The sequence below is a fragment of the Chrysochloris asiatica genome, unplaced genomic scaffold, assembly GCF_000296735.1.
Source record: "Chrysochloris asiatica unplaced genomic scaffold, ChrAsi1.0 scaffold00017, whole genome shotgun sequence".
Lineage (NCBI taxonomy): Eukaryota > Metazoa > Chordata > Mammalia > Afrosoricida > Chrysochloridae > Chrysochloris > Chrysochloris asiatica.
Genome location: NW_006408535.1, coordinates 24,289,709 through 24,300,600, shown reverse-complemented (window position 1 = coordinate 24,300,600; position 10,892 = coordinate 24,289,709).

Genomic DNA, 10,892 nt, shown 5'->3' with positions numbered 1-10,892 from the left:
GTATAGGTCCTTTGTTTCTCTGGTCCATTATCTTTTAATTCCATTTTTCTGCGAACTTTTTGAAACTCCCTTGAATTGTGGTTTTTTCTATCTTAGTGTTCTTTATAGTATAATTACTGCGCATAAATATTTCTTTATTTACTTGTTTATTATCTGTCTTTACCAAAGAGAATTAATCTTCATGAGAACAAGGATTTTTAACTTTTTATTTATTGATTCTTCAACACCTGTATTAGCACTGTCTGTTCAACAAATGATTTAGAAGTGTTGGAGATTATCCCCCACACCCCATTACTGTTTCCAAAAATTCCTATGCTAGATTTAACTCTGATTGAATTACCATTCACTATGCCTTTAGGAAACTCAGTTAAATGTTAACATCTTCCATTTATGGGGGCTTTGATAATTTTGAGGTTTGTTTTATATATATATATATGTAATATATGAAAGATCTGGTCCCCCAAAGTCCACAGTACAAAAGTAAAGTCATACACACAAATATGAGTAATATAATCCTAAAATATAAGGTCGCTATGGGTCGGTACCAACTCGATGGTGCCTAACAACAACAACAACAACTACAACAACATATATATTTGACTATTTAGGTAATTTAGTTACAAAAGATTAAATACGTGTGTGAGATTCTTTAAAAGCAGGAAATTGAAGTAAAAAGTATCTAGAAGAAACACAAACCTCCAAAGAATTCATTAGTTCAAAAAGAAGGCTATGTTTTCCAATATATACAGGATAGGATTTTAAGGTGGTTTATTTAAATATTAAGGAAAATATGATAACCTAAGGCTGAAGTAGTTAATATTTTAGGGTTATATATATTATTTTTGTACTGTGGACTTTGGGTGACCAGCCTTTTCATATATTATTTCCTAAATACACAGATAAGGCCTTCAAAGGATGGTTGTTTATAAATGAATTAGTGTTGGAGGAGAGTTCCATAGTTGGTAATTTCATTAACTAGATATATGACATCAAAAATATAATTTAGTCTAATTTCACCTAGCTTTGGTATCAAGGTACCTTCATATATAAAATGAAAATAATCAACTTTATAATTGAGCCCTTTTGATCTATAGAACATTCTATAATTTTATCTGCTTATATATAAGGGGAGAGATGCATGCACTTTCATCTAATGAAAATAAAGATAAACTTCTTAAAATTTTCCCTTGCAAATATATTTTGGTTAATATAGCTGCCATTTATCTGGCTTATAAATCAGTGTTTTCAATGATCTTTTAGCATGATAGATTAACTTTTATGTTCCTAAAGCCATTTCTTTTGAATGCTGCTGAATTCACACTTCACTAATGGCAAGGATCCTATTAGAGCTAATTTCATAGTGATTCTTTGACATTTTCAAACATAGAAATGTGTGTGCTTTTTTGAATAAAAGAGCATATCATAAAGTCTGAAAGTTACTATTAAAGTTCAGCCTGATATTGGATAGCAGTTATGACACTTAAACTTCCTGAAAGGGTTTGCAAAATAATTTCTTTTACAGTTCTCTGCCTCTTCACTTCTTTTACTTCCACCTCCCTTACTTCTCCACACCTGGGTCTACTGGACCTCTATCCCCAGGATTTGTCTGTCTAATCAACCACTTCATCTGTTCCTTAGCATCACCATTTGATAGAACTTTGAATTAGAAAAAAAAAAAAGTATCTAATACAATGCTGCATAGGCCAACAAGTCAATTTGTTGTCAAGACAAAAACATAATCTTATGACTTAAATCAGTGTAAGAGGGAAGAGAGATTTCAGGTGACTTTCAAATGACGTGGTTGTTAGTGGTTTGTTTTCAAGTAGCAAATTAATGGATATGAAGGATAGCAAAGAAATTTGAGAAATAACCTGGAATCTTAACCCTTGAATCAGGGCCAGTAGATCCTATTACTATGTATACTACTTAATTTCAAATCAAATTAAATGATGAAATATGGGCTGTAGGAAGACTTGTGATTCTGTTCAACAAGCCAAAGAAAGTAAAAGCAGGAGAAAGGGATTAGGCATTAACATATCTTAATTTGTATGGAAAGGAACCAGTAATGGAAACTGAAGAAGTAAGCATAAAGTAAAATAGAAGAATAAGATGAGAATATAATTGTTGAGAATGAAAAAGGAAGAAATTTAATAAGGGTAGTACTCATATAGTTAATTATGCAGTGGATTTTCAAATTATTCATGAGTTAGAGTCTCATTCATGACATAAGTTGAAAATGGTATAAAATCAAATCAGTTGTACAAAATTCCTTAGAAAAGTACTACATTAGAGCCAACTAGGTTTTCTATAAAAATTCAATAGTATTTTTACCCAACTTAGAATTGATCATTCTTTAAATGTTTTATCTTCAGTTCCCTATTTTCCTATTAAGTAAGTATCATATGAAATCACTGAATTTCATGTATGAACCATGAGGTAAAGGACAGGTTTGGTTTTTTTTTCTTCTTTGTGGGACTCACATTCATTGAGCGAGGCGGTCACCATGAGATACCTACTAAGCAGGTAATGGTTCAGGTCTTTCAGCTCAGACAAAGGTACACTGACTTTAATTGGGCAAAATCCTATTAAGTTATTGTTTTTTTCCTTCTCATTTGACAACTATGCACAACTGGAATTTTAGAAGTTTAGTGCTGAATAGTATGCTGAAGTGAGGTGAAAAAGACTAAGATCTAGGAAATAGCTATTATAGTGTGCATTTAAGGGGCTGGGATGGCACTGTGGGTTCATGCGCTGGACTACAAGGTTAGTTTGAACCACAAGGTCAGCAGTTCAAACTCATCAGCTGCTCCTTGGAAACTCTATACAGGATTATTGTGAGTCTGTATATACATGACAGCACTTAACAACACCAAGAAGATGGCTTATGAAAGAAGTTCATGGACTATATTAAGGAATGGGAGCCACATTTCAGACTCAGGTAAGAGAAACATGCTGAATCTGTTAGAGGACGCAATTATTGATGGAGATTGTCAAGAGCAATGACTCTCAAACTTTAGTTTGCATAGGCATGGGCAACTTGGATATTGGATACCCAAAATGGGGGGCTTCAAAGGCAAGATGTGACTGGCTTACAAGCTTTCAAGAGGGAATCTAGATCCAGAGGGCATGAGTAGTATCCAATCTGACTAGGTGGGGCTGATGAAAGGAAGTGCATATAGGTCTCTTGTGATACAACAGTGAATAATTGATACCAGGAGTGATTGTGAGGGTTGGAAATGTAAAGGTTGATATTTTGTAGCAAGTAGGGGAGTGATTAACTTTGTAGTCTAGGAGCAGAGGTCCCTGGGTACATCAAGGGAGAAGAGTGGAGAGCAGGACCCTACCCAGAGAAGCAGTGTCGCCAGAGATGGAGACAGAGAAAATGATGTGGAGAGATGGAGTGGCTGGGGACTTTAGACCCAGAGAGGGAGAGGGGCTGTGTGCTGATGGCAGGTGGGGGTGGATGGGTGGGGAGAGGGCAAGCTTGGAGGCTATACCCTGTGGTTGGTTGATGAGGCATAGGGGGGATTGTAACTATGGCAATGAAATGATATACGATAGGATGAATGTAAAACTAATGTTCTCCCATGTAAACTATCACATAATTCACAATAAAACATTAAAATAAATAAATAATAAATAAATTCAGCAACAATGTTTCTCCTTTCTTACCTCCTTCCTAACCCCAAAAATCATTTTCATATGGAATGAACAATAGAATTGCTAAACAGCAGTGATTATCTAGTTTATATTTGTTGTTGTTGTTACGTGCCATCGAGTTGGTTCTGACTCATAGAGACTCTGCATAGATTTTCTGAGGAGCGGCTGGTGAGCTCGAACCGCCAACCTTGCAGTCTAGCACATTAACCCTCAGTGCCACACCAGGAGTCTGTAAGATACTATGAATTTTTTTTTTTTCTGTTTACTTAGCCCTAAACTTGATGGGAAGTTATTGTAGAGCTGTTGTATAAGCACTGGGCTACTAACCACAAATTCGGTGGTTCAAACCCACCAGCTGTTCCTCAGAAACCCTATACAGGGTCACGATGAGTTGGAACTAATTCAACAGCACTTAACAACAGCAAGCTTGATTAGTTGTTCTTATTGATATTTTCCACGATTGTTGAGGAACATATTTTAAAGTAGACCTCATACCTTTAAACAGAGAAAAAGATTTGTCAGGTTGCAGGAAGAAATCAAAGCCACAGTCCGCTGGCTTTAATCTACCTGTAAACCTGTGTAGAATCAAGATCAACTTTAACTCAGATGAAAGCTATATACACTTTCCCATGGAAAATATGGATATATATATATAATCAAAATTTTACATTCATATTCATGCAAGGTGTCCAGAAACCCCCTTTTCTGAATCTAGATGTTGCGCTGATTTACTTCTAAGTGAAATGCAATGAATTCTAGCATGGAGATTTCATTGAATTTTAGTGAGGTTACAGGTGGAAATCAAAGGCAAAAGATAGGGTGGCAGACAAGAAGAGTATTTTTGTCTAAGGCTTCTGAAGTTGCCTAGAATCAAATGCTTGTGTTCATGCACTTTGTGAGGATTACTAAAAGTACAAAATGCACATATGTCCTGGGACAGCTTGTTTGCAAGTAAATGATATACAACCAGAAAGTTAATGGGTGGAGTAAGATAGTTTCTAACAGTAGATTTGACAAATGGTCCTCAACATACCTGGAACAATAATGAGAATTATAGTTAAGTAGCAAATTCTAGACAGGTCCTGATTTTAAACCCCAAGCCATAAGTGGAACCTTGCACAATTTCTACCAGAATCTAGAATATTTGTTTCTCATCATTTTATGAAAAATTCTTCATTTTCAGATGGTGTAATGGATACTTAATGTAAATTTTGGAGAGTTGGTTTTTAAAGTGCTACTTTTTCAATTAATGCCTTGTGACAAATATGAACAAAAGAAGTGAGTGCTAGGGTTTAGTACAAAGAGGACATAAATGTTCTGAAAAAAAAAAAAAAGTAAAATTATAATAAAAAGTAATTTGAGCTATGAGTGAAATGAAGGAGCCCTGTGGATGCAGTAGGATAAGCACTGGTGGTGAGGTTGGCATTTCAAACATCCTAATCATTCTCGGGGAAACATGAGGCTTTCTGCTCCTGTAAAGATCTACAGCCTCAGAAACCCTATACAGGTTTGTTATGAGTCAAAATCAACTCTGTAACAGTAGGTTTTTCAGTTTGAGTGTAATGAAGAGTCCCAGTGCTAGCCAAAAGTTGATGGTTCAAACCAACAGCTGTTTCTTAGGAGAACAATGTGGCCATAGGCTTTCATAAATATGTACATTCTTGGAAACCTTATGAATCAGAAGTATTCTGCCCTGTAAGTTAACTAGAAATTGGAATTAATTCTATGGCAATGAGTTTGGTTTTTTGATTTGGTGGTACAATGGTTAAGCAGTCAGCTGTTAACCAAAACGTTGGTAGTTCAGACCCACCCAGGAGTTCCAATAGAGAAAGATTAGGAGATGTGTTTCTATAAAAATAATTGTTGTAACTGTTGTTGTGTGCTTTTGCCTCAATTCTAATATCTACTGACCTTAAAGGATAGAGTAGATCCACCCCATACAATTTCCCACAGCAAACAGTAGCAGATCGCCAGGTCTTTCCCTCTTTCCACCTAACTCCAACAACAAAAGCAAAACCATCGCCATCGATTCTATTGGAAACTCAGGCATACCTTATATGGCAACTCATAGCAACCCTTTATAGGGTTTCTAAGACTGTAAATCTTATAAAAGCAGTAAGTATCATTTTTCTCCTGCTCAGTGGTTGGTGGGTTTGAACCCTTGACCTTGCAGTTAGCAGCCCATTGCCTAAACCACAGAGCCACCAGGGCTCCTTAGCACCTGGTCAAAGCATAGGTAATCCTGTGGGCTATATCTACTCTGTCATATAGGATAGCTGTGACTTGGAATAGACTGGATGGCACCTAACAACAACAATGATGAGTTAAAAAAAAAAAAAAATCACAAAATATCAAGGATATTTTGCTGAGCTTAAAATATTAGAGACCATCATTTAATTTGTTTTGCCAGCTTAACTTACTTTTTTGTATACATTAGAAAAATGCTTATCCTGTCATCTCTGTATATATATTTGAAACTGTTATCAAATTACTGTAATGTAATTTAATGCTGCACTGTTAGAAAAAGGTTCAGACCCATGCATGCCAACAATGGTGAACTGTCAAAGGGAGAATGCTATTATGGCATGTGTGTGTCTTTGCCCTCAATTTAATGCCAGGAAAGACTCAGTCTATCTACTGGGAAATACTCAAATCATAGAGATATTCAGTAGTGGACTGCCAAGTCAAGGCATAACAAATTTCATATATTACGTGGTGTTAAAATAGTATTCAGCATATTTTTGCAGTGTTTTGTTTTATTGTTGTTATTTTTGGTGAATGTTAGCAAAAGCATTATGTGAGCTTTGTATTCATGCATAGCCTTTATGTAACTTTTTTCAAATGTATTATTTTTAAGACCAAAATTGGACTATTGGCAACATTTTTTAAAAATATTAGGGAGAAAACCTGGTGATGAGATTGATCTAGTTAAGATGAAATAACATACTATATTAAATTTGTATTTATAAAGTTATTTGGCTGATGTCATCCACATTACATAAACAAAAGAAAATAAAACATTATACCAGAAATTATACCATAAGATCACTGGAAATTTAAAGACAAGAAAATATTTCAAGGAAGTTAAAGACAGATTATTTTTGTTGGGGATCATTTTTGTTGGTGATAAAATTACTGAAATCCTCAATGTGATTATGCAGTGAAATTTTAAAAAGAGTTCTACAATCTCTGCCAAGTTACAACATCATTTGAAACAAAACAAAGTGAGCATAAAAATAAGGCTTTCAAATTCTTTCAGAATAAACTAAACAGCTTAATGTTATTGAAAATTTATGCAAACACAATTTGAATCTGATGCTGAAAATGCACTTATTAAATGACATTCTATTATATTGCAACAATTATATTAGATTAGCAGGCAGCTATGAAAATACAATTAGTACATTGTCTGAAAATAAAGCTAAGAGAAGAATGCAAGAATGTGCATACAAGTTGCTTGACTAATTAGTTTACAGGCTGACATACATGAAATCTTTACAATCAACTGGACAAGAGAACAAATATAGAACTTGTTTTTGTTCTATATAACTGTAAGAACACTTTTACTTTGTAAATTGCTCGACACATAACAGAAAGAAAAAATTTTTTTTTGAAATTCTGAGGGGGAACTCAGCAAAGATAAATTAACTAAATTTCAGAAATTGATACGATTAAATATATCATTATAAGACTTAAATTTGTTGGAGAACCTGTTTATCCACACTTTAAAAATAACTATATAACTCTAACTATATGCCATATTTTAAGCTAATTCATTTGTAAATAATATCTCACTTATTATCTTAAGATGTAGGTCTGATTAGTATCTCAAGAAATCAATTGACATCTTAAGAAAAAGCTTTAAAGAGGTTGAGCTTAAATAGAAAGTAAATGCAGAAGGCAGAACTCTAGTTCATAGTCGTTCAGACTTCAAATCTAAGTTTTTAACCATTACTATATTCACATTTTTAATAACTGAACTTTGAAACAATACTTTCCAATTAATTCTCTTTTGTGTTATGGATCAGTTAAATTAAACTGTGTTATGAGACTTCAAGGCCTACCATTTAAAACAAATATATTTAGACATTAGCTTTCAATGTGAATTAGGACTTTCTGATACATGCTAATTATAATAAAATTTAGAAATTAGTTGGATTATTAAAGTTGAACCTACTATGAATCATCAGTAACTCATGATGTTGAAATGTACATAAATACTCTAATTGTTCATTTAATAGAAACACTATCATTTAGTTACTTTAGAGTAAGCCACTGTTTAAAATTTAAGCTTATAAAATGAATGTTAAAATATACTTGTACATAAATTAGAAAAGATAAAAATTAACTTTCACTCATTTTCTTCTGGAGTCCCAGTGTGGTGGTATTGGATAAAGCACTGGGTCAAAAGTTCAATTTGAACCACAGGGTCAGAGGTTCAAACTTACTAGCTGTTCCTTGAAAACCCTACACAGGGTCACTGTAAGTCAGAACCAATTCAACAGCACTTAACAACAACAACAGTTTTCTTCTGGAGTCCTGGTGTGGTGCTGTGGGATAAAGCAGTGAATCATAAGGTTGCTTTGAATCACAAAGTCAGTGGTTCAAACTCACCAGCCACTCTCCTTGGTAACTCTATACAGTATTGTTGAGTCAGAACCAACTTGGTTAGCACTTAACAGACACAGTAGTTTTCGTCTTTGGAATTCAGTTTAAGATTTGCTTTGAGAATCACAGACTTTATACAAAACAAACATTTGCAGTTACATCAGATTCAGTAAAGTCTTATTCTCATGGCAGAAACTGGTACATAACCAATAATCATCCCAAATCCAGTTTTTCAGACTGAATCCTTGATTGTTGACAGTGTACCATACTGTTTACAATCTTGTCTCAAGACATTGAAATATTTAAATAATCAAAATGTATTTGAAACTAAAAAAAAACCAAACAAACCATCATTTGACTTTGTAAAAATGAACCTCCAGTCTATCAATTAGTATATTAGCTATTTATAAACTAATAATTTGCTACATATCAAAAGTCAAGGTAATTTGGCAAGATGGCAGATGGGGCAGAAAGGCTATATGGCCTACTATAACTAAGATGTGGAACACCAAATGAAACAGATGCAGATGATAGTTCTGGAGCCCTGAGCTCAGATGAAGGGATAGAGATGTGAATGAATGCTTACTAGGAAAGAAAGCTGAACATGCATCGCAAAAGTGGAGACAGACCAGTGACCTGTGCCAGCCGACCAGAAGTGACAAGGTCATCTTAAATTTTTGTGAGTGGTTTCAGAGTCAAGAAAGAATACTTGCAGTGTAGAAACATACTGCTGTCTCATGAGCTATAGCTGTGATTTTTTTCTTGTTCCTCAAACTCCCCTGGTGACCGGAGGCTGGTTTACCCCCACTCACATACACCTCCTGGAAAGCTCCCACTCTCCTGGTGCTTAGAGCTACAGGGACATGAGCACTGCAGTTGTGAATCCCATTAACGGATGGGTAACTATCCTCATTAACCTGTTTGGGCAGGCTCTGTTTCAAATCTGCAGAGCTGATTTGGCCAGCCCTGGACTAGCCCTTATTGAGAGAAGCAGCTAAAAAGACAAAAGGAGAAGGGGGATGGAGATTGATGATTTGTGACGGCTGGCAAGGCACATGGCCATCTTGAACTTTTCTGTGCTCCTTTAAAGCTTAGAGGATGCTAGTTGGTACAGAGGCCTACTGCTCATTAGTGGAGATATGTGGGGAAATTTATCTTGTACCTGGTGTAGCACTGTGGGTTAATGCACTGAACTGCAAAGTCTGTTTGCACCGCAAGGCTGGTGATTCAAGCTTACCAGCAGCTCCTCGGAAGCCCTATACAAGATTGCTATGGGTCAGAACTGACTTGACAGCACTTAACAACAACCCCACATTACCCAGGTGACCAGTTCCAGGAACGTTTCTACTCTCTGGGCAGTTGGAATTACAACAAAGGGAGTGGGGAACTAGCAGCAACAATCCTGGCACGTGGAATCACGTATGGCCTGCTCCAGACCTTCAGAGCTCGACTAGCAGAACCTCTCACTCTCATCTGTCTTCTGGGATGGAAACACTTTGTTACCCCATCTGCTTTGGGGTCAGCACAAACTACTTCTGATGGGTACCCAGAACAGACAACACCAAACACTACAGGAACTCCATTTAGGATTGAGGTCCTTGACTGGTAGGAAACCCTGAATTTTCTCTTCTCAAGGTCTGGCACTTGCCCTGGTGTTTTGCTTTCATTGTCTTTGTTTTTATTTAGTCTTTCTTCCTTTTCTCCTATCCCGTGTTTTCTTTCTCTCTCCAATTTCCTTTTTTTTTTTTTTTTGCTTCTCTTTCCCTATTGCCACTGCTTCTTTCTTTCTTTCTTTCTCTTTTCTTCTTCCATTATTTCTTCCATTTTCTTTACTACTCTCTGGTCTCGCTCCCTTGTACTCATCCCTCTCCTTAATTATATTTAGCAATTTTTCTTTTTCATTTCTCTCTTTTTTTTTTTCCTCTCCCTCTTCTCTTACTTTGCTTTTTGTATTCCTGTTCTAGTTGTCACCTGCTTTAAAAATTTCCCTGTACTGTTTTCTTTTTTTGCTGTTGTTTGCTTATTTGTTTGTTTTCCTTCTTTATTGTGTATGTTTTCTCTTCTTGCCTTTTCCAAAAGGAGACATTAACCTTATCCATATAGCCCAACCACAAGCATACTCTCTGCAGCCCCACCCATTGGACAATAGCCAATACTACTTGCTATACATTGTACATACACTGATCAAAGACAGCAACCAACATCAGTCAAATCTTTACTAAACTGAACTGGACAAATAACCAACAGAGAATGGTACACAGGCTCATCCCCTAATCACATTCACCAGGAGGCAGTTGATGAGCACCTAAGAATATGCCAACATATAATCCTCAACTTAACACAAATGTAACAACATCATAATGTCTCAAGAGCAGCAACTTCTGCTCATACCAAGAAGTAAAAAAGGGTGGCTCAAACAGTGACCAAGAGGCAGAGCAGCAAAAAAAAAAAATCAGGGCACAGATGATTTTTATTGATGAATTTGACCAAACATTCAGAGAAGAGTTCACACTAATTCTGTTCAAACTATTATAGAGCATAGAAAAGGATGGGAAACCCCTGAATACATTTTATGAGGTAAGCATACCAAAACCAGTCAAAGACAACTCTAAAAAAGAAAATTA